Here is a 6,692-nt window from a genome sequence, read left to right as displayed (position 1 = left end):
AATGCTTAAAGCATTAAAAGAGGAGTCCATTATCCGTTGTCTATGTTGTCCCGGTATGGATGTCTAAGTTGAGAATAATCAAAAGCGAGAAATCCAAATGCGAGCTTTCTCCTTAGACCTTTGTACAGGCGGCATAGAGGTACCCCTTTGTGAAACTTGGTTAAAGCATATGTATTGCGGTGATAATCCGGGTAGTCCAAGCTAATTAGGACAAGGTGCGGGCACTATTGGTACACTATGCATGAGGCTTGCAACTTATAAGATATAATTTACATGATGCATATGCTTTATTACTACCGTTGACAAAATTGTTTCATGTTTTCAAAATCAAAGCTCTAGCACAAATATAGCAATCGATGCTTTTCCTCTATGGAGGACCATTCTTTTACTTTCATTGTTGAGTCGGTTCACCTATTTCTCTCCATCTCAAGAAGCAAACACTTGTGTGAACTCGTGCATTGATTCTTACATATTTGCATATTGCATTTGTTATATTGCTTTGCATTGACAATTATCCATGAGATATACATGTTATAAGTTGAAAGCAACCGCTGAAACTTCATCTTCCTTTGTGTTGCTTCAATACCTTTACTTTGGATTATTACTTTATGAGTTAACTCTTATGCAAGACTTATTGATGCTTGTCTTGAAGTGCTATTCATGAAAAGTCTTTGCTTTATGATTCGATTGTTTACCCATGTCATATACATTGTTTTGATCGCTGCATTCACTACATATGCTTTACAAATAGTATGATCAAGTTTATGATGGCATGTCACTCCGAAATTATCTTTGTTATCGTTTTACCTGCTCGGGACGAGCGAGAACTAAGCTTGGGGATGCCGATACGTCTCCAACGTATCGATAATTTCTTGTGTTCCATGCCACATTATTGATGTTATCTACATGTTATATGCACACTTTATGTCATATTCGTGCATTTTCTGGAACTAACCTATTAACAAGATGCCGAAGTGCCAGTTCCTGTTTTCTACTGTTTTTGGTTTCAGAAATCCTAGTAACGAAATATTCTCGGAATCGGACTAAATCAACGCCCAGGTTCCTATTTTACCCGGAAGCATCAAGAACACACGAGAACCGCCAGAGAAGGGGGGCAGGGCCACCACACCACACCCCGGCGCGGCCAAGGGGGGGGGCGCGCCCCCCTAGGGTGTGGGCCCCCCAGAAGCCCTCCTGCGCCGCCTCTCCGCCTATATAAAGCACCTGACCTAAAAACCTCGGGGCGTTCGACGAAAACCACAAAAACCTTCCGCGAGCCGCCGCCATCGCGAAGCCAAGATCCGGGGACAGGAGTCTCCGTTCCGGCACCCTGCCGGAGCGGGGAAGTGCCCCGGAAGGCTTCTCCATCGACACCGCTGCCATCTCCACCGCCATCTTCATCACCGCTGCTGCTCCCATGAGGAGGGAGTAGTTCTCCATCGAGGCTCGGGGCTGTACCGGTAGCTATGTGGTTCATCTCTCTCCTATGTGCTTCAATACAATAATCTCATGAGCTGCCTTACATGATTGAGATTCATATGATGATGCTTGTAATCTAGATGTCATTATGCTAGTCAAGTGAGTTTTACCTATGTGATCTCCGGAGACTCCTTGTCCCACGTGTGTAAAGGTGACAGTGTGTGCACCGTGTGGGTCTCTTAGGCTAGATTTCACAGAATACTTATTCACTGTTGAATGGCATAGTGAGGTGCTTATTTATATCTCTTTATGATTGCAACATGTTTTGTATCACAATTTATCTATGTGCTACTCTAGTGATTTGTTATTAAAGTAGTTTATTCCTCCCGCACGTGTGTAAAGGTGACGAGTGGGTGCACCGTGTTAGTACTTGGTTTATGCTATGATCATGATCTCTTGTAGATTGCGAAGTTAACTATTGCTATGATAATATTGATGTGATCTATTCCTCCTACATATGCATGAAGGTGACAGTGTGCATGCTATGCTAGTACTTGGTTTAGTCTCTTGATCTATCTTACACTAAAGGTTACTAAAACATGAGCATTATTGTGGAGCTTGTTAACTCCGGCATTGAGGGTTCGTGTAATCCTACGCAATGTGTTCATCATCCAACAAAAGTGTAGAGTATGCATTTATCTATTCACGTTATGTGATCAATGTTGAGAGTGTCCACTAGTGAAAGTGTAATCCCTAGGCCTTGTTCCTAAATATCGCTATCGCTGCTTGTTTACTATTTTACTTGCGTTACTACTCGCTGCGTTACTACTGCTTGTTTACTCGTCTCGGGCAAAGCACTTTTCCGGTGCCGTTGCCACTACTATTTCATACCACCTGTATTTCACTATCTCTTCGCCGAACTAGTGCACCTATTAGGTGTGTTGGGGACACAAGAGACTTCTTGCTTTGTGGTTGCGGGGTTGCATGAGAGGGATATCTTTGACCTCTTCCTCCCCGAGATCGATAAACCTTGGGTGATCCACTTAAGGGAAACTTGCTGTCTGTTCTACAAACCTCTGCTCTTGGAGGCCCAACACCTGTCTACAAGAATAGAAGCTCCCGTAGACATCAAGCACTTTTACGGCGCCGTTGCCGGGGAGGAAAGGTAAAAGGCTCTCATACTACGGTCTCAGGTAAAGTATTTTTCTGGCGCCGTCGTGTGTGTGCTCGAAGCTATTTCCTTTAGATCCTGCAATTACATCTTGTTGTTTCTTGTTTACACTAGTTTGGCATAATGTACAAGAGTGAGCTTCTTATTCTATTTCCTGATTTAAAACATGGATTGTTTGATGCGAAAATTAAAAAACCTATGAAATCTTCTTTGCATGCTTGGTAGTAATATTAGTATGAACGCTTTGAACACCATTGTTGATAATGATATAGAAAGTTCTAAGCTTGGGGAAGCTGGTTTTCATGATATTTTTGGTCCCCCAAGCATTGAGGAGAAAATTTTCTTTGATGATACTTTGCCTCCTATTTCGATGATGATAATGATAGTGGACTTTTGGTGCCACCTACTATGGAGAGTAAATTTTATTGTGATTATACTATGCCTCCTACACTTGATGAGAATAATAATGATAGCTACTTTGTTGAATTTGCTCCCACTACAACTAATAAAATTGATTATGCTTATGTGGAGAGTAATAATTTTATGCATGAGACTCATGATAAGAATGCTTTATGTGATAGTTATATTGTTGAGTTTGCTCATGATGCTACTGAAAGTTATTATGAGAGAGGAAAATATGGTTGTAGAAATTTTCATGTTACTAAAATGCCTCTCTATGTGCTTGAAATTTTTGAAGCTACACTTGTTTTATCTTCCTATGCTTGTTACTTTGCTCTTCATTAACTTGTTTATTTACAAGATTCCTATGCATAGGAAGCATGTTAGACTTAAATTTGTTTTGAATTTGCCTCTTGATGCTCTCTTTTGCTTCAAATACTATTTCTTGCGAGTGCATCATTAAAACTGCTGAGCCCATCTTAACGGCTATAAAGAAAGAACTTCTTGGGAGATAACCCATGTGTTATTTTTTCTACAGTACTTTGTTTTATATTTGTGTCTTGGAAGTTGTTTACTACTGTAGCAACCTCTCCTTATCTTAGTTTTGTGTTTAGTTGTGCCAAGTAAAGTCTTTGATAGTAAAGTAAGTACTAGATTTGATTACTGCGCAGAAACAGATTTCTTTGCTGTCACGAATCTGGGTCTAATTCTCTGTAGGTAACTCAGAAAATTATGCCAATTTACGTGAGTGATCCACAGATATGTACGAAACTTTCATTCAATTTGAGCATTTTCATTTGAGCAAGTCTGGTGGCCTAATAAAATCCATCTTTACGGACTGTTCTGTTTTGACAGATTCTGCCTTTTATTTCGCATTGCCTCTTTTGCTATGTTGGATGAATTTCTTTGATCCATTAATGTCCAGTAGCTTTATGCAATGTCCAGAAGTGTTAAGAATGATTGTGTCACCTCTGAACATGTTAATTTTTATTGTCCACTAACCCTCTAATGAGTTGTTTCGAGTTTGGTGTGGAGGAAGTTTTCAAGGGTCAAGAGAGGAGGATGATATACTACGATCAAGAAGAGTGAAAAGTCTAAGCTTGGGGATGCCCCGGTGGTTCATACCTGCATATATCAAGAAGACTCAAGCGTCTAAGCTTGGGGATGCCCAAGGCATCCCCTTCTTCATCGACAAATTATCAGGTTCCTTCTCTTGAAACTATATTTTTATTCGGCCACTTCTTATGTACTTTACTTGGAGCGTACTGTTTGTTTGTTTCTATTTTTGTTTGTGTTTGAATAAATTGGATTACATCATGCTTGTGTGGGAGAGAGACACGCTCCGTTGGTTCATATGAACACATGTGTTCTTAGCTCATAATATTCATGGCGAAGTTCTTCTTCGTTAAATTGTTATATGGTTGGAATTGGAAAATGATACATGTAGTAAATTGCTACAATGTCTTGGATAATTTGATACTTGGCAATTGTTGTGCTCATGTTTAAGCTCTTGCATCATATACTTTGCACCCATTAATGAAGAAATGCTTAGAGCTTGCTAAATTTGGTTTGCATATTTGGTTTCTCTAGAGTCTAGATAATATCTAGTATTGAGTTTTGAACAACAAGGAAGACGGTGTAGAGTCTTATAATGTTTACAATATGTCTTTTATGTGAGTTTTGCTGCACCGTTCATCCTTGTGTTTGTTTCAAATAAGCCTTGCTAGCCTAAACCTTGTATCGAGAGGGAATACTTCTCATGCATCCAAAATACTTGAGCCAACCACTATGCCATTTGTGTCCACCATACCTACCTACTACATGGTATTTCTCCGCCATTCCAAAGTAAATTGCTTGAGTGCTACCTTTAAAATTCCATCATTCACCTTTGCAATATATAGCTCATGGGACAAATAGCTTAAAAACTATTGTGGTATTGAATATGTACTTATGCACTTTATCTCTTATTAAGTTGCTTGTTGTGCGATAACCATGTTTGTCGGGGAACGCCATCAACTCATTGTTGAATTTCATGTGAGTTGCTATGCATGTTCGTCTTGTCCGAAGTAAGGGCGATCTACACTGAGTTGAATGGTTTGAGCATGCATATTGTGAGAGAAGAACATTGGGCCGCTAACTAAAGCCATGATTCATGGTGGAAGTTTCAGTTTTGGACAAATATCCTCAAGTCTCTAATGAGAAAAGAATTAATTGTTGTCAAATGCTTAAAGCATTAAAAGAGGAGTCCATTATCACGTTGTCTATGTTGTCCCGGTATGGATGTCTAAGTTGAGAATAATCAAAAGCGAGAAATCCAAATGCGAGCTTTCTCCTTAGACCTTTGTACAGGGCGGCATAGAGGTACCCCTTTGTGAAACTTGGTTAAAGCATATGTATTGCGGTGATAATCCAGGTAGTCCAAGCTAATTAGGACAAGGTGCGGGCACTATTGGTACACTATGCATGAGGCTTGCAACTTATAAGATATAATTTACATGATGCATATGCTTTATTACTACCGTTGACAAAATTGTTTCATGTTTTCAAAATCAAAGCTCTAGCACAAATATAGCAATCGATGCTTTTCCTCTATGGAGGACCATTCTTTTACTTTCATTGTTGAGTCGGTTCACCTATTTCTCTCCATCTCAAGAAGCAAACACTTGTGTGAACTGTGCATTGATTCTTACATATTTGCATATTGCATTTGTTATATTGCTTTGCATTGACAATTATCCATGAGATATACATGTTATAAGTTGAAAGCAACCGCTGAAACTTCATCTTCCTTTGTGTTGCTTCAATACCTTTACTTTGAATTATTACTTTATGAGTTAACTCTTATGCAAGACTTATTGATGCTTGTCTTGAAGTGCTATTCATGAAAAGTCTTTGCTTTATGATTCAGTTGTTTACCCATGTCATATACATTGTTTTGATCGCTGCATTCACTACATATGCTTTACAAATAGTATGATCAAGTTTATGATGGCATGTCACTCCGAGAATTATCTTTGTTATCGTTTTACCTGCTCGGGACGAGCGAGAACTAAGCTTAGGGATGCTGATACGTCTCCAACGTATCGATAATTTCTTGTGTTCCATGCCACATTATTGATGTTATCTACATGTTATATGCACACTTTATGTCATATTCGTGCATTTTACGGAACTAACCTATTAACAAGATGCCGAAGTGCCGGTTCTCGTTTTCTGCTGTTTTTGGTTTCGAAATCCTAGTAACGAAATATTCTCGGAATCGGACGAAATCAACGCCCAGGTTCCTATTTTACCCGGAAGCATCCAGAACACACGAGAACCGCCAGAGAAGGGGGGCAGGGCCACCACACCACACCCCGGCGCGGCCAAGGGGGGCGCCCCCCTAGGGTGTGGGCCCCCCAGAAGCCCTCCTGCGCCGCCTCTCCGCCTATATAAAGCCCCTGACCTAAAAACCTCGGGGCGTTCGACGAAAACCACGAAAACCTTCCAGAGCCGCCGCCATCGCGAAGCCAAGATCTGGGGGACAGGAGTCTCTGTTCCGGCACCCTGCCGGAGCGGGGAAGTGCCCCGGAAGGCTTCTCCATCGACACCGCTGCCATCTCCACCGCCATCTTCATCACCGCTGCTGCTCCCATGAGGAGGGAGTAGTTCTCCATCGAGGCTCGGGGGGCACGGCATGCCGGCCCAACTACATGGTTCATCC

Source organism: Lolium rigidum, chromosome 5 (genome assembly GCF_022539505.1).
Source record: "Lolium rigidum isolate FL_2022 chromosome 5, APGP_CSIRO_Lrig_0.1, whole genome shotgun sequence".
NCBI lineage: Eukaryota > Viridiplantae > Streptophyta > Magnoliopsida > Poales > Poaceae > Lolium > Lolium rigidum.
The sequence above is the reverse complement of the archived record's forward strand: the minus strand, read 5'-3'. Positions refer to the sequence as shown.